The following is a 25,289-nucleotide window of genomic DNA, read 5'->3' on the forward strand; positions in this document are numbered from 1 at the left end:
CATTTCCCTCAACCTCACCATCTCTACTTCCATGTGCATCTCTCTCGCTCCCTCTACACATCTCACACTATCGCAGACACACCTCCCTCTCTCTCTCTCTCTCTCAGACACACTCTCCCTTCAGCTATCATTCTGCCTATCTTCCCTCTCTTTCCCACAGTATCCCAGGTGGTGACAGTTAATTGCAGGGCAAATCTCCCTCTGCTCTATCCCACTAATGGATGTTCGACTGGGACAACACTACTATTATAGGACAAGCCAAACAGAGAACAGCCAGGGAATTCCTAGAGGCATGGCACTCATCCACAGATTCAATCAATATGCACATCGACCTGGACCCAATATACCGGCCACTGCATTAGACAGCTGGAACTGACAACCGGAAGCAGCAGAGACAAATCACTATAAATGCCGGAGGAAACATCACAGAAGCGCTTCACAGGAGGCTCCCAAGCACTGAGGATGTCACCTAGACAGGGGATGAAACGTCTGCAACACAAATTCCCAGCTCGGCGAACAGAACTACAACAATGGATGTAAACCCTTAACCTCAGAAGCATGTCTTATCCTGGACTAAGGCCTCATTTCCCACATTGACCAGGCATTAGCCTGTCTCAAGATGATGGACAGATTCTTGTTAAATGAAGACAGTTCTGTGCCGTTGGCCTATTCTCATGGGGACTGGTTTGGACACAAACCTCATTCCATGAAGATCCAGCAGAGAGAGGAGATCCTCAGGCCATCAGTGTGAGCTGGAGGGACAGGACAGGCTCTGACACACTGACCCATCCTGTCCATCCACAACATGTTCCAATCCCTTCCCCTCTCCTTCCCCTTCCACAGTCAGGCTCTGGGTCAGGGTGTTTTACTGGGATGAGGTCAGGACCATCACACAATTACAACAGAAAGAAACTGAGTCCCACACCCACCATGATGTCCATGACCCACTGGACTCTCTAATGGAGACCAGCAAACAAAGGCCTCCTTCCCACTGGATGTCCAGCAGAGACCAGTATATATGGATCTTTATACCACTGGATCATCCAATACATATCAGTAAACATGGACCTCCATTACACTGGGCCCTTCAATAGACACCAGTAATCACAGGCCCCCAGCCCACTGGATCATCCAATAAACTCCAGTAAACATGGGTCACCATCTCACAAGACACTTCAGTAGAGACCAGTAAACTAGGGCCTTCTTTACCCTGAACCTTACAATAGAGACCAGTAGGCATGCATCCTGTTCCCACTGATCCTCCAATAGAGACCAGTAAACATGGGCTTCCATGCCACTGCACCCTTCAGTATCTGAGCTTCAAACCGCACATCCTCTCCATCACGTCGGCCTCTTTTCTATCTCCACAACGTTGTCTCTCTGCACTATGTCAGCCCCTTGACCACAGAAACCCTTATTCCTGTTCATCCCACCTCCTAACTCCATAATCCTGATGTCCTCTCCCACCTTCCTTCCACCCGCTCCATAAAGCCCAACTGTCTGAAATGGAGTGGTCATTTCGCGGTCTTACACCAAGATGGAAATGGACAGACATTTAACGACTAATGGGTTAAAGGATGATGGAGAGTGAGCAGGAAAGTGGAGTTGAGTCTGAGATGGGATCAGCCATGATTGTATTAAATGGTGGAGTGGGCTCGAGGGGCTGAATTGCCTGCTCCTGCTCCTAGTTCTTAAGTTCATCCACCCCCTCCCCCATCCCTCTTACTGCAACTTTGTGAACATTCTTGGAATGTTTTGGATATTGAAGGTGCGATGCGAATTCAACATTTGTGTTGAGTTAATGTGGGGACAGAATTGTGCAGAGGCTGTGAAAGCCCCTGTGGTTGAATATCCTGCTGGCAGGCTTCAGCCTTCCACATACAGAATGGGAAAGTCGGGGAGGTCAGAATGTGATGTTTGGATCCTTGGCACTGCCCCCCAGCAATGTGGTTGACTCTCTATTGCCCTGTGAAATGGCCCAGCAAGGCTCTCAGTTGTACCAATTGTGACGACCTCTCAACAAAGAAATGAAACCGGACGGACCACAGGCATCGATGCAGAGACAGTAAAGGTATTGACATACCTGCTCCATCCTCCTTACTGACATCTGGGGGAAAGTGCCAAATTCAGGAGAGCTGTCTCACAGACTAGTCAAGCAACCGTGGGCGTCACGGTGGCACAGTGGTTAGCACTGCTGCCTCACAGCGCCTGAGACCCGGGTTCAATTACCGACTCAGGCGACTGACTGTGTGGAGTTTGCATGTCCTCCCCGTGTCTGCGTGGGTTTCCTCCGGGTGGTCCGGTTTCCTCCCACAGTCCAAAGATGTGCGGGTCAGGTGAATTGGCTATGCTAAATTGCCCGTAGTGTTAGGTAAGGGGTAAATATATGGGTGGGTTGCGCTTCGGCGGGTCGGTGTGGACTTGTTGGGCTGAAGGACCTGTTTCCACACTGTAAGTAATCTAATCTAATCTAAAACAGCTTGACACAGCCATACTCACAGCCAGGAGGGAGTTACACTGAGAGGCCTCAAAGTTGATTCCGGACCCCATGAAGTCTCATGACCCCAGCCTAAACATCCTGGTGATTACAAGATATTTTGCTCCCTCGGCTGATGAATCAGTCTCTCCTCCATGTTGAACAGTACTTGGTGGAAGTTTGTTGGTGACAACACAGAATGTACTTTGGGTGGGGGTTTCAATGTCCACCACTGAGAGTGGCTCGGCAGCAGCATTACTGATCGAGCTGGTTGGTTCTTTTTGGACGTAGCTGAGGGACTGGCTCTGCAGCTGGTGGTGAAGGAACCAAACAGATGGAAAAACGTACTTGACCCCATCCTCACCAATCTTGTGGCTGTAGATGCATCTGTCCTTGACAGTATTGGTAAGAGTGACCATAACACAGTCCTTGTAGAAACAAAGTTTGAGCTTCACATTGAGAATACCCTCCATTTTGGTGTGTGGTATTATCACCGTGCTAAAAAGGACAGACTCCAAACAGATATTGCAACTCAAGGCAATGATCATGAATGGGGAGCATTGCCAATGAGTGCACAATCTGAACATCTCATATACTGAAACAGTCCATGTTCGAATGCAGCAATATCTGTACAATATCCAATTTTATCTGAGAAGCAATATTTCCATTGGTGCCTTGCAAATACCAGCAAATGACCATCACCAATAATAGACAATCTAACCATCGTCACTTGACAGCGAATCCTATTACCATCACTGAATCCCCACTATCAACATTCATAGAATAATGGTGTCACAGAGTCATGCAGTACAGAAACAAACCCTTAAGCCAAACTTCTATATTCTGACCAGGTTTTCTGAAGTGAACTACTCTCATTTGCCTGCATTTGGCCCATATCCCTCGAATCCATTCCTGTCTATGTCTATCATATCCTATGTCATTCTTATCCACTCAGAAAGCTTGATACCATCCAGAGCCAAGCAGCCTCCTTGATTGGCATCACATCCACAAAGCATCCACTCCCACCACTGCTCCATAGCAGCAGCATGTATTATTGATAAGATGCTCAGCAGAAACCCACCAAAGATCCTCAGATAGCACCTTCCAAACCCATACGGGAAAATAGAAATTGCACAAAAAGCTCAGCAGATCTGGCAGCATCTGTGGAGAGAAATCAGAGCACGAAATGTTAACATTGATTTCTCTTCACAGATGCTGCCAGACCTGCTGAGCTTTTCCAGCAATTTCTATTTTTGTCTCGGATTTACAGCATTTGCAGTCCTTATGGTTTCCTTCCAAACCCACGTTCACTTCCATTTAGAACAAGAGCAGCAGATACACGGGAACACTGTGAGCTGCAAGTTCCCTTCAAAAAAAGCTTAGCATCCTGACTTGGAAATGTATCACTGTTCCTTCACTGTTGCTGGGTCAAAATGCTGGCATTCCCTCCCCAAGAGCATTGTGAGTCAATTTACAGCTTGTGGACGCTAACAATTCCAGAAGGCAGCTTCCCACCGCCTTCTCCAGGGCAACTAGGGACAGGGTAAAAAATGTTGGCCCAGCCGGTGAAGCCCACTTCCCCCAAGTGAATATGCAAAACCAAATGAAGTGTTCCTCAGGAGGGGAGAGGGAATGTTCAGGATCCTGAGCTCCATTTCCCAGCCCAGGCAGTTTGTCTCCCAATGAATGAATGAGATGCCAATTTGAAGCCCAGCTTCAGAGCAGTATCACTCTGTGGTCATGAGGTCTATAAGAGGGAATTGGAGATTGAGCGCAATAGGAAAGAATTGCTGAGTTATGGGGAGAGAGCAATGGGGCTAATTGGGTAATTAAAAGGCATGATGGATTGAATGGCCGCCTCCTGTGTTGTCAGATTCCAGGGAGTGGAGTTGGTTCACAGTTTTCTCCCGTCTCAGTAACAAATACCCAGCTGCTCCGAGCTCCTTCTTTCACTTCCTCTTTTGGTGAAGTTTCAACCTTGCGATCTGACAGTCTTTGCAGTTATTTTTTACACTGGGGCTTTCTGCTGTGGTCAGAATCTCTAATAATAAGTGTCCAATCAGTGACAATCACAGCAGCTAAGAGCAGTCAGGACTGAGGAGCCAGGCTCACTGGGAAACACATAGGGAAGATCAAAGTCATCCTCTTCAGCTCCCGGTACAAACTCCATCCCTCTCCCTGAGCACTGTCTGCTGCTCAACCAGACTCTTTATAACTTTGGCCTCATCTTTGAGGTTGATTTGAGGCCCAAGTCCTCCACATCATAAAGATCAGCCACTGAAAATCTCAGTCATTTTTTTGGTACGCCAAATGTGACCATTCCAATGTTATCCACGCCCATGTCACAGCCACTGCCTTCTTTAAATATCAGCTCATCCCAAACTCTGCTATCGTTGTTCAAACTCACACCAAGTCCACCTCACACCCCCGCCCCTGTCTTCCATCGCACCATAACCACCACAATCCTCACTGACTGACATAAGCTCCTGGTCCAACAACACCTTGATTTTCAACTTCTCATCCTTGTTCTCAATTCGCTCCCTGTCCTTCCATCCTCCCTATCTCTGTGACCTCCTCCAAGCCACATCAGTGTGGTCAACAATCTTGGATATATGGCTCTCTGTTTCTACATCCAAGTCATTGAGAAATATCGTGAAAAGCTTAGGTCCCAGCACAGACCCCTGGCAACACCACTACTCACATCTGGCTCACTGGAACACACGCACATTACCCTTCCTCTCTGTCTCCTAGACAGACCCATTTCTGACCCAAGGTAAATGCATTTCTCAAATTCCAACCGATTCCATGATTTGGAGGTGCCGGTGTTGGACTGTCGTGTACAAAGTTAAAAATCACAGAATACCAGATTGTAGTCCAACAGGTTTATTTGGAAACACCAGCTTTCTGAGCGGTGCTCCTTCATCAAGTGATTGTGGAGTGCAAGATCTGATTCCATGTTTCGTTTGTGAAATGTTCTTAAATGTCTTCTGAAATTCCCTATGGAAAATAGCCATCAGCATTCCCTTATATCCCACATTAGGGAACTCCGAACAATGTGTAACCTCGTTAGTTAATGATTAGATCAGATTCCCTACAGTGTGGAAACAGACCCTTTGGCCCAACAAGTCCACACTGACCATCCGAAGAGAAACCCATCCAGACCAATTTCCCTCTTAATTAATGCACCTAACACTGTGGGCAATTTAGAATGGCCAATTCACCTGACCTGCAGATCTTTGCACTGTGGGAGGAAACCCACACAGACACAGGGAGAATGTACAAACTCTGCACACATCCGAGGCTGGAATTGAACCTGGGCCCCTGGTGCTGTGAGGCAGCAGTGATAACCACTGAGCCACCATACTGAACCTTCAATGTCTGAACCTTTGTAAATCCATGCTGATTCTCTCGGACCAGTTCATATTTGTCTGTTATTCTCTCTATAAAAACAGACTCAATCACTTCCTGACAACAAACATTCAACAGAGATGTCATCGTGAATGAGGTTACTAAACCGCTAGCACTGACATGAGGGGCTGAAGAGCCTCCTTCTGAGCTGGAGCCTTCTCTGTCTCCTGGATGGAAATATTTTACAGATTAAAAATTAAAGACTGACAGCATTTTTTTTAAAAATTAAAAGCTCCTCAAATAATTCCCACATACAGGGCCGGGCGATGTGTAGTAATTGCGATGGGGAAGCTGGTGGAGCCCATTGTAGCTCAGAGTGACCACATCTACAGCAAGTGTTGGTTGCTCAAGGCACTCCAGCTCAGAGTTGATGAGCTGGAATCTGAGCTTCAAACACTGCGACACATCGGGGAGGGGGAGAGTTACCTGGACACTGTGTTTGGGGAGACAGTCACACCTTGTAGGTTAAATGCTTCAAATTATAGTCAGTGGTCAGGGACAGGAGGGGGTGACGATAAGTGAGCAGGTCGACGCAGCATGAATGTAGTATTGCAGGAGTCTCAGCTCATTGTCCAACAGGAATGAGGTACTTGCTCCCTGTGTCAATGAGGAAAAGGATTGTCAGGAGAATGAGCAAATGTAGTGTAAGCATTTTGGTGATAGTGACCAAAGTCTGTAAGTTTCAAAGTCATCATGTAAAGAGATAAAGATGAAGCAAAAATTAAATGTGTAAACTGGGGGATATCTAATCTCAACTAGGCAAAAGTGAGGACTGCAGATGCTGGAAACCAGAGTTTAAATCAGAGTGGTGCTGGAAAAGCACTGCAGGTCACGCAGTATCTGAGGGCAAGAAAATTGACGTTTTGGGCAAAAGTCCTTCATCAGGAATAGAGGCAGGGAGCCTCCGGGGTGGTGAGATAAATGGGGGTGGGGGGTGGGTTTGGGGAGAAGGTAGCAAAGAGTACAATAGGTGAATGGGGGTGGGGATGGAGATGATAGATCAGAGGGGAGGGTGGAGCAGATAGGTGGGAAGGGAGATTGGCAGGTAGGACAGGTCAAGAGGATAGTGCTGATCTGGAAGGTTGGAACTGGGGTAAGGTGGAGAGAGGGGAAATGAGCTCTTCAACTATGTACTGAAAGAGATTCGACTTCACCAGTTTCCTCATTTCCCCTATGATTGTATGATTCCATGTGGTTGTCTGTTAACTGCCCTATGGGCAGTAAATATTGGCTTGGCCAGAGATACCCATATCCGATGAATGAATGAATGAAAACCACTGCACCATGGTCCAGGAGCCATTCAGGCAGGGTGAGCACAAAGGAAAGAGGAGGATTTGATAATGAGGGGGACTGATACCATCCTTTGTGAGCAGGATTGAGAGTCCCACATGGTGTGTTGCCTGCCTGGTGCTCAGGTAAGGGGCATCTCGAACCAGCTTGAAAGGATATTGGAGTGGGGCGGGGAGGAGGATCCAGTTGTTGTCGTGTGTGTTGAGACAACAACATTGGCAACATCGGCAAAAGGTCCTATTTGGGCAATATCAGGAAAGCTATCAGAAGGATATTGATTAAACAGATAGAGAGAAATAAGAAAGAGGTAAATACAGCATCAGTGTTGAGGAACAGATTCCAGTGAATGGACCAAATGAGAGTTCTATACATGAATGCACGGAGCGTAAGGAATAAATACAATAATCTGCGGGCACAAATTCAAATTTAAGATTTTGCTGTCGGATCAATTGCTGAGATATATTTGGTAACTATTCCGGACACCCTCCAGAAATTTACTACCTTTCTGACAGAGTGCTTGTCTCTCTCCCAATCTAAGTTAGGATTGGGACCTAAATATATCGGGTTATAAGGTTCACAGGATGGACTTGGGGAAATGACAGAAGAGGTGGAGCAGCCTTATTCATTAGAAACAAAATTACTTCAATGGTGAGGGAGGTTAAAATGAGGAGAAAACATTCAGTGGAACTGAGAAGCAGGAAAGGATCTAAAACTGTAATAGATGTTGGATACAGACCCCCCCTGGCAGCAGCTCTGAGGTGCTGGATTGTGTAAATGTAGGAATTAGGCAAGTGTGCAGCAAAGCCAGTGCATTATTAATGGGGAAGTTTAATTTTAACTTAGATTGGGAGAGAAACAAGCCCTCTGTCAGAAAGGTAGTAAATTTCTGGAGGGTATCCGGAATAGTTACCAACAGCCATAGGTCCTGGATACAACAAGGGGACAAACAATATTGGAATTAGTAATGAATAATGAGCCAGATTTAGTTAGTAACTATTTGCACATTAACATTTATCAAATAGTGATCATACCATGATCGAGTTCAATGTCACATTTGAAAGTGAAAAGCATGAATCAGCTGCTAGAGTTTGAGATTAAGGTAAGGCCTGACTTTAACGAGATGAGACAGGGACTGTCCATAGTAAACTAGGAAAATTTGCTCATGGGTAAAACAACTGAAGAACAGTGGGGGATGTTTAAAGAAACATTCAACGTAAAACAAAACCAGTTTATACCTGAGAGGGGAAAGCTCCACTTCTTCGAACAAACAGCAATGGACAATAAAAGAGATTAGGGAAAGAATAAAACTAAAACAAGGGCTTGCAAAAAAGCAAGTAAAATGACATCATCTGCTGAATGGGAAAGATGCAAAGGGCCACAAAGCAGCTTCGAAGAGCTACCAAAACGGACCCTGAAAGGAAACATGTGAGGGATATCAAAATCAATAAGGAGAAATGTTTCAGTTCCATAAAAGGGAATCTGGGAGGTTAGGAGCAATGTTGGCATTAAAGACTGAAAGTGGGGGATATTGTCAGTGACAATGGGGAAATGACAGCCATGTTAAAAAAAAATACTTTACCTCAAGATTTGCAGTAGAAAAGGAAAAGGATTTGCCTGAAGTCCCAAAGGAATGAACAGGGGATTAGGGACAGGGACTGAATAAAATTAATGTCAGAAAAACATCTGTAATGAGGAAAATAATGGAACTAAAGAGTGATAAATCCTCAGAATCTGACATTCTCCATCTGAGGGTGATAAAGGTAGCAACAGACCACATTGTAGACACTCTGACTATAATCTTTCAGAGTACCCTGGATACAGGAGTTAGACCTCTGGCTTGGAAATTTGCAAATGTCACTTCACATTTAACAAGGATGTGAGAGAAAATCCAGGGAATTACAGGTTACTAAGCCAATGTTTGTAGTGCAGAAATTGTTGAAGTCTATAAGCAAGGATGGGGGTAACTGAAGACCTTGAAAATGGTCAGTTATTCAGGGAGAGTCAGCATGGATTCAATGACAAGGTGGTCATGGTGAAAAACCTCATTGAACTTTTTTGAAGAGGAGACTAACGTACTGGACACAGTAATGTCTATGGATGTTGTTTATAGGGACTTACAATAGACATTTAATAGTGTCCTATGTAAGAAAACGTCAACTTCGATATAAGTCCACAGAATTGAGGCTAAAATACTGACACATTGGAATGCTGGTTGAGTGATAGGTGACCGAAAATAGGGATAATGGGTAAGTGCTGAAATTGGCAGGATGTGACTAGTGGTGTCCAATAGGAAAGTGTGCTCACACCTCAATTAGTTACATTATTTATCAATGACTTGGATAATGGCACAGAAAGTCAAATATTTCAGTTTGCTAATGACACAAAGTTTGGCAGCATTGTAGACAGTGTCAATTGAGTCAGAGAGTCATACAGCATTCAACCAGGGCAGTCTTTAACAGAGTATAATTTATCTTTGATATACAACTCCTTGAACTCCATCTCTCTCTCTCTCACTATATCCCCCTCCTCCTTCACTACCTCAGCTGCATGGATCTCACTCTTATTTTAATCCCTCTTTTCTCTCTCCAAGCTCCATCCCCCTCTCTTTCAAAGCTCCCATCTTTCTCTCTCTCTCTCTCTCTCTCTCTCTCTCTCTCTCTTTCTGAGCACCATCCCTCCCTCATTCTGAGCTGCTGGGAGTTCGATCTGAGCCAATGCCAGTGAATCCCATGGAGAATAATGACGGGATATTTGGAGTGTGAGTTTGATGATGTAAATGTGAACCATTGCAACAAAAACATTACAGATGGTTTGTACAGACAGCAAAGCCCAAACCAGAGCATTGTGTCAATCAACACAGAACTTATGAAAGCTTCAATAAAAACGGCTATTAATGTGATTCTCAGATTATTCTCATTACAAACGGCTGTTTCCCAGTGAAGGCCCATCCTGCTGAATATTAGATACAGCTGAGCTTTGGAAAATATTGGGCAGTTGGAGTGTCATGTGGGGAAGTGTGACCTTGTTCACTTTCACGAGAATCATTCAAATGTGACTGGCACTCTTAAGTTCAAATGGCAATTGGGTATAATCCTGAAGGTGTAAGAGATACAGAAACTCACATAGTTCTAGTTATCAATGAGGTCTTATCAACACCCTTTTCACAAATCAATTTTAGAAAAGAATGATACACTTCCAATCTTATCTATGCAATCTTCTCGTCTGGGAATGGGGAATGAATCTGGCTTTGTGACTATATTCACTTTCTTAGAGTCTACACAGAATCAAATTGAACAGTTTGGTTCAGGAACCAATGCTACAGGAGACCTCCAATTATTCTGACTTGGTTCAATCAACTGATTCCCCAACATGGAAGCCCTCTGTTACGTTGGCCTGTTTCTGTTGGTTTTTGTTTTATTGTGTCTGAATTACCAATTCCATGTCATATTTGATTCATGTGGTACATCCAAGTGTATCATTACAGGACCATAAGATAAAGAAGTGGAATTGGGCCATTTGGCCCATCAAGTCTGGTCTCCCATTTATTTATGGTTAATACCGTCTCTCAGCCTGATTCTCTTACTTTCTCTGCTGCCCTCTGCAACAATCAGTTCCACAGATTAATGACACTCTGGCTGAAGAAATTCCTCCTCAACTCAGTTCGAAAGGTCGACTCTTCACTCTGAGGCTGTTCCCTCAGGTCTTCAACTCTCCTATTATTGGAAACATCTTCTCCATGTCCACTCGATCCAGGCCTCTCTGTATTGTGTAAGTTTCAATGACATTCCCTCTCAGCCGTCTAAACTCCATCAATTACAGAATCAAAGACCTCAACTACTCCGAATACAAACATCTTTGTATTTTCTGAGCAATCTCATTAAATCTACCTGTTGATCTTTCTCCAGATACAGTATCTGAATTCTCGAATATATCTGAAATTGTTCATCCAATAACAGGAAGTTCCCTTTGGGAATTATCTGATTCGCTTTGGATCTCTTACATTTTCTGATCCCCTCCTCCATTATACTCACTACTTGACAAACCTGTACATGACACGTTGGTTCCTCAAAAACTGGGAGAGGAATTAAGGATGCTGGTTTTGTGTTGAGGTTTACCTACAACCTGACAAGTAGTACACGTTTTATAAAACTGCACCACATCTTTATCCAATTGTGGCTCAGTAAAATACCTATTTCCGGATGCCTGTGTTTTCCAAATCCCCATGTGACCTGCCATGGGAGTCTCATGTGCCCCTTGTACTATCTCCCTCTGATAGCTGGGTGGGACCAATAGCCAATGTCTAAACAACCATTCTTCATCTGGGGGTCCATGAGAGAGTATCCAAATCCTCATCAGCACTCTGTTTTGAAGTTAACCATAGTGGCACAGGTGCTCAGTGGTTAGCACTGCTACCTCACAGTGCCAAGGACCTGGGTTCAATTCCATCCCTGGGTGACTGTCTGTCTGGAATTTGCACATACTCCCTGTGTCTGTGTGGGTTTCCTCCGGGTGCTCCAGTTTCCTTCCACAATCCAAAAGAAATACAGGTCAAGTGAATTGGCCAAGCTAAATTGCCCATAGTGTTAGGTGTGTTAGTCAGGGGTAAGTGTAGGGGAAGGGCCTGGGTGGGTTACTGTTTGGAGGGCCAGTGTGCACTTGTTGGGCCAAAGGGACTGAATTGAGAAGGAACTTCTTCACCCAGGTCGTCGTAAATCTACGAAATTCCTTGTCCAAAGAAGTAGTTGATGTTAATTCAATAAACATTTTTAAAACTAAGGCCAATCTTTTTTGAACAATAAACGAATTAATAGATACGGTGAGAGTGCAGATAATTGGAGCTGAGTCCAAGAAAACATCAGCCATGATCTTATTGAATGGCAGAGCTGGGTCGAAGGGCCAGATGGCCTACTCCTGCTCCTGTTCCTAGTTCTTATGTTCTTATGTTCCTTGGGAGTAGTGAGGAACGAAGGGACCTTGGTGTACAAATCCATCAATCCCGGAAGGTATCAGCACAGTTAGACAGGGTGGTGAAGAAGGCATATGGGATGCTTGCCATCATTAGCCAGGGTGTAGAATATAGGAGTAAGGAAGTCTTGTTGTTAATTTACAGAGCATTGATTAGGCCATATCGGGAACACTGTGTACAGTTCTGGTCATAACACTGTTGGCAGGACATGACTGCACTGGAGAGGGTGGAGAGGAGACTCACCAGGATGTTCCCTGGAATGGACTGTCTTAGTTATGAGGAGAGACTGGATAGGCTGGGTTTGTTTTCTCTGGGGGATTTCTGATTGAGGTTTAAAAAATTCTGGAAGGCATAGACAAAGTAAATCGTGAGAATCTTTTCCCCATGGCAGACATTTCTGTGACCAGAGGGCATAAACAGAACGTGATGAAAAAATGGTTAAGAGGGATTTTGAGGACTTTTTTCCCCAGACGGTGTTAGAAATATTAAATGTGCTGCTTGAGAAGGTGGCGGAGGCAACTACTCTCACAACATTTAAGAAAGATCCAGATGAGCACAGAAAATACCAGGACATGGAAGGCGATGGACCAAGTGCAGGTAAATGGGGGTGGGGGTGGGGGGGGGGTGGAATTAACACAGTTTGGTGATTACTGATCAGCAGCGATATGAAGGGCAGGAGAGCCTGATTGTTTGCTGTATGACTCTATGACTATGAAGAGAAGGATTTGGAAGCATTTTTCATGTCATTAGAGAAGATAGTTAAACAAGTGAGGTGGGGAAAAAACAATGGAGCTAGACCATGCAAAAATGAACTTGGGAAGCACATGAGGTTTCTGCATCCCTATCAGAGGAATATTCTCAGGGTCATGAAAATGTGAAAATCGCTATTCTAAGCACATATGAGTCGGTCCCAGGAACACACAGACAGATGTTTCAGAACTTACAGAAACAGCCTGGACAAACATCTCCTGACTTTGAGACTGTGAGGTAGCAGTGCTAACCACTGAGACCCCGTGCCGCCATGGTTAACTTCAGAACAGAGTGCTGATGAGGAAGTGGAGGCCACCTCATGGACCCCTAGATGAGGAATGGTTGGTTAGACATTGGCTAGTGGTCCAACCAGCTATCAGAGGCAGCTAGTACAAGGAGCACATGAGACTCCCATGGCAGATCACATGGGGATTTGGAAAACACAGGCATCCAGAAACAGGTATTTTACTGAGCCACAATTAGATGAAGATGTGATGCAGTTTTATAAAACTTGTCCTACTTCTCAAGTTGTAGGTAAACCTCAACACAAAACCAGCATCCTTAATTCCTCTCCCAATTTTTGAGGAACCATCGTGCCATGTACAGATTTGTCAACTAGTGAGTATAATGGAGATGAGGATGACCCTTACTTCTTTCCATGATAACTATGAAACATATGGAGTTATGTTCACTATCTCCAAAATGCTCAACCACTGACTCTTCAACCATTTGACCGGCTTCATTACCAAGGATTGAGTCCAGCACTGCCCATGTTTAGAGGGACTACCCATGTACTGGCACCAAAAGCTCTCCTGGATAGACTTTAAAATTTCTACCATTCACACAAAGGCAATCCCAGTTCATGCTAGATAAGTTGAAATTCCCCAATAATATAACCCTATTCCTCTCACACCTCTCTGTGATTTGCCAACATATCTGCTCCTTTCTCTCCATCTGACAATTGGGAGGCCTGTAGTATAATCCCAGCAAAGTGATTGTCCTTTTGTTATTTCTAGCTTTACCCAGATGGACTCATTTGAAGAGCCTTCCAAGAAATGCTCCTTCAATCTTGCAGTGATGGTCTCCTTTATCAATAGTGCAATGCTCCCACCTCTCTTGCATTCCCTCTATCCCACCTGAGACTTCTCTTTCCTGGAATGTTGAGCTGCCAGTCCGATCTTGCTTCAATCATGTCTCAGCAATTGCAACAATATGATATTCCCACGTGCTGGTCAATGCTCTCAGTTCAACCTCCTTACTCGTCAAGCTCCTTACATTAAAATAGATACAGTTCAGCTTTCTGGTCCTCCTGTGTTCTGGATACTGTCCTAGTGGTTACCCAGTGGTTTTCTGTGTAGCCCTTACTCTCCCATGAAGGGAAACATCCAGCATTTCCCCTGTCAATCCCCTTAAGAATTTGATACGTTTCAATGAGATTCCATCTCATTCTTCTAAATTCCAGGGATCAGATTCCAAACCTGTTTGACCTTTGCCCATAAGACAATCGCTCCATACCAGGAATCAGTCAAGGGAACCATCTCTGAACTACTTCCAATGCAGGTCCTGTCCGTCAATAAGGAGCCTGATACTGGACACCATATTCCAGATGTGCTCTCACCAAACCCCTAATCCTAACAGCTGCAGTAAAACGGCCCTGCTTTTAGATTGCATTCCCTTTACAAGGAGCACCAACACTCCATCTGCCTCCGGATTCACTTGCTGTAGCTGCGTTCTAACTTTGTGATTCATGTCCCCACATTACACTCCATCTGCCCAATATCTCTCCAAAGCCCAGCTTTATCGAATACTCAGCAGGATGGACCACATTCACTAGGAAAAAGTCATTTTTTGACAATGCTCTGGTTTGGGCTTTGCTGTCTGCACAAACCATCTTTAATGTCTTTGCTGCAATGGTTCACATTTACATCATCAAACTCAGACTCCAAATATCCTGTCATTATTCTCCATGGCTGAAGAATACGGCCCTGGCTGATCCTTTCCCTGCAGCAAGGGACCGAGTGGAATGTCATCATTGGGATTGATATTTGAGAGGTACAGGTCCACTCTGGATCTGGATCTCTGGTTTGGGAACGTGCCGGGATGCTGGATCAGAGGATGGAGTCTCCTCCAGAACTGGGAAAATGTAACAATGAGAATCCAATCAGACAGAGCCTTGTCAGGGAGGGGGATGTTGGTGCTGGGCACAGTAAACCAGCTCATGGTGTCCAAGAGGCCGCGTGGGCAGTTTCTGGTTAGAAATTGAAGCTTCTGCAGCTTCTCCTGGCTTCCAGCTCCATCTGTAAATCAGGAGCAGTTTCAACAGAGGAACCCCATTTCTCATCAGCACAAACTGACACCATCATCAGAACAGAAGAAATAGGGACAGCAGGAGGCCATTCAGTCCCTCCAGCCTGCTCCACTAAACCCCAGGGAATAGTGTCCCAACCGACTCCATTTGGCCTCATCAGAGAATCCCCTTATGCCAGGAATCAGCTTCACGAATCTTTGCTGCACTCCTTCCAGGTAGAGTCTGGGTGAGTCTATCCTTCCATCGGGAAAGAAATCAAAACTGGACCCAGTGCTGCCGGTGCGGCCTCACCAAGGTCTGACATAATTGGAATATGGAATTCAACGTAAGCAAATGCGAGGTCTTGCACTTTGGCAAAAAGAATAAAAGCATAGACTACTTTCTAAACAGTGAGAAAATTCGTTAAGCCAAAGTGCAGAAGGATCTTGGAATGCAAGTCGAGGATTCACTAAAGGTAAACATGCAGGTTGAGCCCATGATTAAGAAAGCGAATGCAATGTTATCACTTATCTCAAGAGGGTTGGAATATAAAAGCACCATTGTACTACTGAGACTTTATAAAGCTCTGGTTAGGCCCCATTTGGAGTACTGTTTCTAGTTTTGGTCCCCACACCTCAGGAAGGGCATACTGGCACTGGAACATGTCCAGCGAAGATTCACACAGATGATCCCTGGAATGGTTGGTCTAACAAATGAGGAACGACTTAGGATCCTGGGATTGTATTCATTGGAGTTTAGAAGATTAAGGGGAGGTCTAATAGAAACTTAGAAGATAATACATGGCTTGGAAAGGGTGGACGCTAGGAAATTTTTTCTGTTAGGCGAGGAGACTAGGACCCGTGGACACAGCCTTAAAATTAGAGGGGGTAAATTCAGAACAGAATTGCGGAGACATTTCTTCAGCCAGAGAGTGGTGGGCCTGTTGAATTCATTGCCGCAGAGTGCAGTGGAGGCCGGGACGCTAAATGTCTTCAAGGCAGAGATTGATAAATTCTTGATGTCTCGAGGAATTAAGGGCTACGGGGAGAATGCAGGTGAGTGGAGTTGAAATACCCATCAGCCATGATTGAATGGCGGAGTGGACTCGATGGGCCGAATGGCCTTACTTCCACTCCTATGTCTAATGGTCTTATGGTCTTATGGAATAAGACTCCTTCCCTCAGACATGGACAGCAGCTGGCTCCCAATAATTGGCTCCCTCTCCGTCTCTCTCTTTCTCTCTCTCTTTCTCTCTCTATTTGTCTCTCTCTCTCCTCTTTCCCTCTCTTTGTCTTTGCATCACCCCATCTCTCCCTCTCTCTCAGTTTCGATGCTGACTTCTACCTCTGAAGGGGCTCTCTGGTGGTCAGTGTGTAATAGAAGGAGCTGTGTGTCCGTTTTTTTTCGATGCTGTAGGGTTTATGAGCATGGAGGGAGGGGTTTCAGGCTCCGTGTTTTGATGTCAGGCAGTGATGCCTGTCCCAGTGGGTCAGACTGTGATGCTGCTATTTGCTGGCACTGACACTATGATATGGATTGCAATGTCACTCAGTGTGACAGGAGGTTACATGGCTTGACCAGTGGTGGGGAGGAGCAGACTGAACAAGGAGCTGCAATCATCAGTCACTGCTGAAACCCTTCACACAGCCCTCACCGTCCTAAACTACGTCACCAAAAATTCTTTCAGCTCCTTCATGACAGCCCTGGAGCTGAAAATGGAACCAGAGAAAGACACCTTTTCAAGATGCTCCTGGACACAATGTACACTGTGTATTGCCCAATAATATGTGCAAAATCATGTCTTACAAAGTTGATTGAGTTTTTTTGAAGACGTAACAAGGAGGATTGATGAGGACAGAGTATTAGACGGGATCTATGTGGACTTCAGTAAGGCATTCAACAAGGTTCCACATGGGAGACTGTTTAGCAAGGTTATGTCTTATGGAGTACAGGGAGAACTAGCCATTTGTATACAGAACTGGCTGAAAAGTAGAAGACAGCGGATGGTGGTGGAGGGTTGCTTTTCAGACTGGAGGCCTGTGACCAGTGGAGTGCCACAAGGGTTGGTGCTGAATCCATTATTTTTCATCATTTATATAAATGATTTGGATGTGAACATAGGAGATATAGTTAGTAAGTTTACAGATGCCACCAAAATTTGGTGGTGTAGTGGACAGTGAAGAAGGTTTCCTCAGATAACAATGGGATCTTGATCAAAAGGTCCAATGAGCTAAAGAGTGGCAGATGGAGTTTAATTTAGATAAATGTGACGTGCTGCATTTTAGCAAAGTAAATCTTAGCAGGACGTATGTACTTAATGGTCAGGCCCCAGAGAGTGTTGCTGAACAAAGACACCTTGGAGTGTAGTTTCATATCTCCTTGAAAGTGGAGTCACAGGTAGATAGGATAGTGAAGAAGGCATTTGGTATGCTTTCCTTTATTGGTCAGAGTACTGAGTACAGGAGTTGGGAGGTCATGTTGCGGCTGTACAGGACATTGGATAGACCACTTTTGGAAAATTGTGCACAAGTCCGGTCTCCATCCTATCTGAAGAATGTTGTGAATCTTGAAAGGGTTCAGAAAACATTTGCAAGGATGTTGCCAGGTTTGGAGGATTTGTGTTATAGGTAGAAGTTGAATAGGTTGGGGCTTTTTTCGCTGGAGCATCAGAAGCTAAGGGGTGACCTTATAGAGGTTTATAAAAGTATGAGGAGCATGCGTAGGATAAAGAGATAAGGTTTTTTCCCTGGGGTTGGGAGTCCAAAACTAGAGGGCATAGGATTAGGGTGAGAGGGAAAAAACATAAAAGAGACTTGAGGGGGCCAATGTTTCACGCAGAGGGTGGTGTGTGTGTGAAATGGGCTGCCAGAGGAAATGGTGGAGGCTAGTACAATTACAACATTTAAAATGCATCTGGATAGGGAAATGAATAGGAAGGGTTTCGATGGGTCGGGTGTTGGCAAGTGTACAAGACTGGGGTGGGATATCTGGTCGGCATGGATGGGTTAGACTGAAGGGTCTGTTTCCGTGCTGATCATCTCTATGACTTAATGACTCCAGGAGGAGGTTGTTCAGCCCTTCGTGTCAGTGCTATCTGTTTACTAACCTCTCACAATGAACATCTCTGTTGAATGTCTGTTGTTGGGAATTGATTGAATCTAGTTTTAGAGACAGAATATCTGACAAATCTAACCTGATCAGAGTAAGTCATCATGGATTTAAAGAGGTTCAGACATCTTCAACTAACCTGGTGACATACTATAAAGAGGTCACTAATGTGTGAGATAAGGGAATGTGTTGTTTATATGGACATCCAGATGACATTCAAGGAAGTTACACACAAATGTTATAATGTTATAATTGAAACAAAGAGATGACAGATAAACATATTCTGGATCTTTCTTCACAAATGAATTCTCAAATATATCTTAAAAATGTTGGTGAACCCAGGGTCTTATCAGAGGAAGGAACGAAAGGAATCTGTCTTTGTAAGGAAATGGTTCTGGGAAAATTAAAGTATGTTAAATCAGCAGGGACAAATAATATATTTTCGGGAGTACTTCAGGAAGCGGTTGTAAAATACTGGAAACACTGACAGTTATCTGTTTGTCGGCTGTGGGATAGGTTCTAGAGAGTGGAGGGCAGCTAATTTAACACGACTATTGAAAAAGAGAGAGAGAGGGAAAATAAGGAATTTGAGACCAATTAACCGGACATTAGCAGTGGAGAAACTGTTCAAGATCAGTCTAAAATGTTTTATAGCTTAGCACTTTGAAAACAGTGACAGAATTGGACAGAGTCAGCATAGATTTACGAAAGGGAAATATGCTTAACAAATCACCTGGAATTGTTCAAGGATGTAGCAAGTGGATGTGATAATATGGACCCCATGGATATGGTTTATTTGGACTTTGTAAGGGGAGAAGGCAGATGGATCTGTGGTCAAAAATGAGACTTCTGAATAGCATGTTGCCTCCGAGGTGCACAGGTCAGGGATGTGTCAGATCAGCTACAGGACATTCTGAAGGGGGAGGTGAACAGCTAGCTGTGATGGTGCATGTAGGCACAAATGATATCAGTAATAAATGGGATAAGGTCCTACAGCAGAATTTAGGAGGTAGGAACCACGTTAAAAAGTAGAACCTCAGAGGTAGTAATCTCAGGATTGCTACCAGTGCCACGTAGCAGAAATGAAAAAAAAAGGCAGGATGAATGCGTGACTTGAGAGATGGTGTAGGAAGGAGATGCTCAGATTTTTGGGACATTAGGACCAGTTCTGGGCGAAGTGGGACTATTAAAAATCAGATGGTCTACACCTGGGCAGGACTGGAACTAATGTCCTCTGTGGTACTTTTGCTCATACTCTTGGGGAAGGTTCAAGATAAGGTAGCAGAGGGATGGCAAGATTAGGGAACCCTGGATGACAGAAGAAATTGTGAGACAAGCTAAGAGGAAAAAGGATGCATACATAAGGTCTATGTGGCTGTAAACAGATAAAGCTTTGGAAGAATACCGGGAAAGTAGGACAGATCTGAAATGAGGAATTAAAGGGGCTAAAAGGGGTCATGAAATATCATTAGCAAACAGGGTTTAGGAAAATCCCAAAACCTTTTATTTATATAAAAGAAGCAAGTGGGGTACCAGTGAAAGGGTTGGCCCACTCAAGGACAAAGGAGGAAAGTTAGGCGTGGAGTCAGAGAAAATGGGAGAGCTTCTTAATGAGTACTTTGTTTCAGTAGACATCAAGAAGAGGGAAAAGATGGATGTTGAAATTGGGGATAGATGTTTGATTACTTTAGGTCAAGTCGGTTTAAGAGTGGAGGAAGTGTTGAGTATTCTAAAAAGCATTAAGGTGGACAAGTCCCCATGTCGGGATGGGATCTATCCCAGGTTACTGAGGGAACCGAGAGAGGAAATAGCTGGGGCCTTAACAGATATCTTTGTAGCCGCCTTGAACGTGGCAGAGATCCCAGAGGACTAGAGAATTGCTAATGTTTTCCCCTTGTTTAAGAAGGGCAGCAAGGATAATCCAGGTTATTATCAACCGGTGAGCCTGACGTCAGTGGTAGGGAAGATGCTGGAAAAGATACTGAGGGATTGGATCTATTTACATTTGGAAGAAAATTGACTTATCAGTGATAGGCAGCATGATTTTGTGCAGGGAATGTCATATCTTCCTAACTTAATAGAATTCTTTGAAGAAGTGACAAAGTTGATTGATGAGGAAAGGGCTGTTTGTGTCATATACATGGACTTCAGTAAGGTGTTTCACAAAGTTCCCCATGATAGCCTGATGGAGAAATTAAAGTCACATGGGGTCCAGGGTGTACTAGCCAGATGGATAGAGAACAGGCTGGGCAACAGGAGACAGACAATAGTAGAGGAAGGGAGTTTCTCAAAATTGAAAACTGACCTGTGGTGTTCCACAGGGATCCATGTTGTTTGTGATGTACATAAATGATCTGAAGGAAGGTATAGGTGGTCTGATTGGCAAGTTTGCAGATGACACTAAGATTGGTGGAGTAGCAGATAGTGAAGGGGACTGTCAGAGAATACAGCGGAATATAGACAGATTGGAGAGTTGGGCAGAGAAACGGATGGATGGAGTTCAATCTGGACAAATTCGAGCTGATGAATTTTGGAAGATCCAATTCTAGATGAACTATACAGTGAATGGAAAGTCCTGGAGAAAATAGATGTACAGAGAGATCTGGGTGTTCAGGTTCATTGTAACCTGAATGTTGCAACACAGGTCGATAGAGTGGTCAAGAAGGCATATGGCCTGCTTTCTTTTATCGGGTGGAGAACTGAGTACAAAAGTTGGCAGGTCATGATAGAATTATATCGGACTTTGGTTTGGCCACATTTGGAATACTGCCCACAGTTCTGGTCGCCATATTACCAGAAGGATGTGGATGCTTTGGAGAGGGTGCAGAGGAGGTTCACTGGGATTGCCTGGTATGGAGGGCACTAGCTATGGAGAAAGGGTGAGTAGATCAGGATTATTTTCATGAGAAAGTCGAAGGTTGAGGGGAGACCTGCTTGAGATCTACAAAATCATGAGTGGGAGAGATAGAGTGGATAGCACGAAGCTTTTTCCCAGAGTGGGGGACTCAATTACTCGGGGTCATGAGTTGAAGGTTAGAGGGGAAAGTTTAAGGGAGAAATGCATGGAAAGTTCTTTACACAGAATGTGGTTGGTGCCTGGAACGTGTTGCCAGCCAAGGTAATAGAGGCAGGCATGGTCGCACCATTAAAGATGTATCTAGACAGACACAGGAACGGGCAGGGAGCAAAGGGATAAAGATCCTTGGAAAATTGATGACCAGTTTAGGTCGATGTTCTGGATCGACGCAGGCTTCGAGGGCCGAAGGATCTGAGTCTGTGCTGTAATTTTCTTTGTTCTTTGAACTGACGAAGCTCAGTGGTACATAGTGATCTTGGGGTACTTGCCCACGGATCTCTGAATGTGGCAAGACAGGTTAACAGAGCAGTTATGAAGGCACTTGTATTTGTCATTTCAGGTATTGGTTATAAAAGCAGGAGGATATGGTGCAGTTAAGCAGAACATTACTTAGGCCACAGCTGGAATACTGTGGGCAGTTCAGGTCACCACACTGTAGGAAGGATGTGATTGCACTGGATGGGGTGCAGAGGGGAATCACCAGGATGTTACGTGGGATTAAACCTCTCAGTGATGAAGAGAAATTGGATCAGCTCGGGTTGTTTTCTTCAGCGCAGAGAACGTGGAGGGGGGACGTGATAGAGGTGTATAAGGTTATGAGGGGAATGGGCATGGTGGAGAGAAAGCAGCTGTCTTCCTTTGTCGGGGGGTGGTGGTCAATAACAAGTTGGTTCACATTCAATGTGAAAGATAGGAGGTTTCAAGATGTTTTGAGGAAATTGTTTTTCACCCAGAGGATGATGTGGTTCTTGAATGCACACCATGGAAAGGTAGTTGAAGTGGGAAACCTGAAAAAGTACTTGGGTGAGTAGTTGAAATGTCATAACATTCAAGCGATGGGCCTTGTGTTGGAAAGTGAGACTGGTGTAGGTTTAGTGGAAATTGGCTGGTACACAGTTAATGGGCCAAAGGGCCTCCTCTGTACTGTGTGATTTTATGATTCTATTGTGTGCAGTTTTGGACTCAGTATCTGAGAAATGATGTTCTGGTTGTGGAGGGAGGGAAATGAAGGTTTACCAGACTGATCCCTGGGACGACAGCACTTATATTTGTTGAGAAACTGGATCAGTTAGGACTATATTCACTGGAGTTTAGAAGATTGAGAGGAATCACATTAAAACCTATAAAATCCTAACAGGACAAGACCGGAAAAACACAGGAAGGATGTTCCTAATGACTGGAAAATCCAGAACCAGGAATTACAGTTTAAAGAAAAGGGAAAGGCCATTTCGGACTGAAATGAGGAGACATTTCTTTAGCCAGAGAGTGGGAAGCTAGTGGAATATTCTGTCACAGAAAGCAGTTGAGCCCAAAACATGAAATGTTTTCAAGAAGATGATAGGGACAGTTCTTGGGACTGAAGGGATTGTTGTGGTTCTGTTCGCCGAGCTGGAAGTTTTTGCTGCAAACGTTTCGTTCCCTGGCTAGGGAACATCATCAGTGCTATTGGAGCCTCCTGTAAAGCGCTGCTTTGATGTTTCTTCCGGTATTTATAGTGGTTTGTTCTTGCCGCCTCCGGGTGTCAGTTTCAGCTGTAGTATTTATGTGGGGTCCAGGTCGATGTGTCTGTTGATGGATGTTCTTGCCGCTTCCGGGTGTCAGTTTCAGCTGTAGTGGTTTGTATATGGGGTCCAGGTCCATGTGTCTGTTAATGGAGTTTGTGGATTAATGCCATGCCTCTAGGAATTCCCTGGCTGTTCTCTGTCTGGCTTGTCCTATGATGGTAGTGTTTTCCCAGTCAAATTCATGTTCCTGGTTGTCTGAGTGTATGGCTACTAGGGATAGCTGGTCGTGTCATTTTGTGGCTAGCTGATGTTCATGGATGCGGATTGTTAGCTGTCTTCCTGTTTGTCCTATATAGTGTTTTGTGCAGTCCTTGCATGGTATTTTGTAAACTTCATTAGTTTGGCTCGTGCTGGCTATTGGGTCCTTTGTTCTAGTGAGTTGTTGTCTGAGTGTAGAAGTTGGCTTGTGTGCTGTTATGAGTCCTAAGGGTCGCAGTAGTCTGGCTGTCAGTTCTGAGACGCTCCTGACGTATGGTAGTGTGGCTAGTCCTTTTGGTTGTGGCATGTCCTCGTTCCGTGGTCTATCTCTTAGGCATCTGGTGATAAAGTTGCGTGGGTATCCGTTTTTGGCGAAGGGATTAAAGGTTATGGGGGAAAATGGAAACAGGGGACTAAGTTGAATAATCAACCATGGTCATATTGAATGGTGGAGCTGACTCAAAGGGCTGAATGGCCTCTTCCTGCTCCTAGTTCCTTTGCTTCTATGTATGAGAGATTGTTTATAAACATGGACACAATGGAAATATAGAGTCACAGAGTCATCGAGTCCTACAGCACAGAGACAGGCCCTTTGGCCCAAACTGGACCGTGCTGACCAAAATGTCCATCCACACTAACCCCATTTCCCTGCACTTGGTCCATATCCTTCAAAGATTTTCCTATCTATGTATTTGTCAAAATGCTTTTTAAATGTTGTTAATCTACCCCCCCAATCATTTCCACTGCAGCTCATTCCATATGCGGATGACCCTTTCTGTAAAAATGTTGTACCTCAGGTTCTCTTTTATTCTAACCTTAAACCGATGCCCTCTACTCCTTGATTCCCCAACTCTGGGAAAAAGACTGAGTGCATTCACTCTATCCAAGTCTCACATGATCTTTTCTACTTCTAAAAGATCCCCCTCAGTCTCCTACGCTCTAAGTAATGAATCCTAATTTGTCCAACCTCTTCCTGTCACTCAGATCATTGAGTCCAGGCAACATCCTTGTAAATTTCTTCTGTACTCTTTGTGGTTTAATAATATCCTTCCTATAACAAAGTGACCAAAACTGAACACAATACTCCAAGTGAGACCTCACCAATATCCTGTACATCTGTAATATAACTTCCCAAATTCTATACCCAGTACCCTGACTGATGAAGGCCATGACACCGCTTCTTGTAGTGTCGTCTGCAAACTTACTAATCATGCCTTGCAGATTCTCATCCAAATTATTGATAGAGATAACAAACAGTAATGGGTCCAGCATTGAACCCTGAGGCACTCCACAAGTCACTGGCCCCCAGTCAGACTAGCATCCTTCCACTATGAACATCTGCTTCCTACCATTAAGCCAATTAGAGAAAAATATCTGTCTTTGGTGAGGAATTCGTTTGGGTGTAGGTGGCCTTTGGATGTAGGAGACAGAGAAGAGGGATAATGTGTGTGCTCTCCAATAATGTGAATATTGGTGTCCCCAGGGATCTGCGCTGGGACCTAAGCATTTCATGATATTTCTCAATGACTTGGATGAAGGAATAGCGAGCCATTTATCCAAGATTGCAGACCACACTGAGCAACACAGTTTGGAGGAGGTTACAGAGATAGGGAGAGTGAAGGACAGGGATGGATTTGAGAACAAGCATGAGAATTTGATGACCGAAGTGTTGCTGTTCCAGGAGCCAATGTAGACATGGCGTGCAGGGGATTGGGGGAACAGAAGTTGGTGCAAGTCTGGACATTGGCAGCATACTTTGGGAAGAGTGAGTGCAGTGGCTGTGATGTGTGCGAGCACAATATTCGAATGCCCATGTTTGGATTCACAACAGGATGGCTGAGAATTTCAGTGGCTGATCTTTGTGATGTGGAAGATGTGGGACTCAGAACAGCCCCAAAGATGAGGCCTAGGTTGAAAAGAGTCTGGTTGAGCAGCAGACAGGGCTCAGGGAGAGGGATGGAGTTTGTACCGGGAGCTGAAGAGGATGGCTGTGACCTTCCCAATGTGTTTCACAGTGAGCCTGGCTCCTCAGTCCTTTAGCTGCTGTGATTGTCACTGATCGGACACTTATTATTAGAGATTCTGACCACAGCAGAAAGCCCCAGCGTAAAAAATAACTGCAAAGGCTGTCAGATCGGAAGGTTGAAACTTCACCAAGAGAGGAA

General features: G+C 44.6%; 1 pseudogene; it reads right to left on the bottom strand.

The window, feature by feature from the left end:
- LOC132818896 (immunoglobulin kappa light chain-like) overlaps positions 1 to 25,289 on the bottom strand; it is a 107,932-nt pseudogene that overhangs the window by 13,111 nt on the left and 69,532 nt on the right.

Source organism: Hemiscyllium ocellatum, chromosome 9, assembly GCF_020745735.1.
Source record: "Hemiscyllium ocellatum isolate sHemOce1 chromosome 9, sHemOce1.pat.X.cur, whole genome shotgun sequence".
NCBI lineage: Eukaryota > Metazoa > Chordata > Chondrichthyes > Orectolobiformes > Hemiscylliidae > Hemiscyllium > Hemiscyllium ocellatum.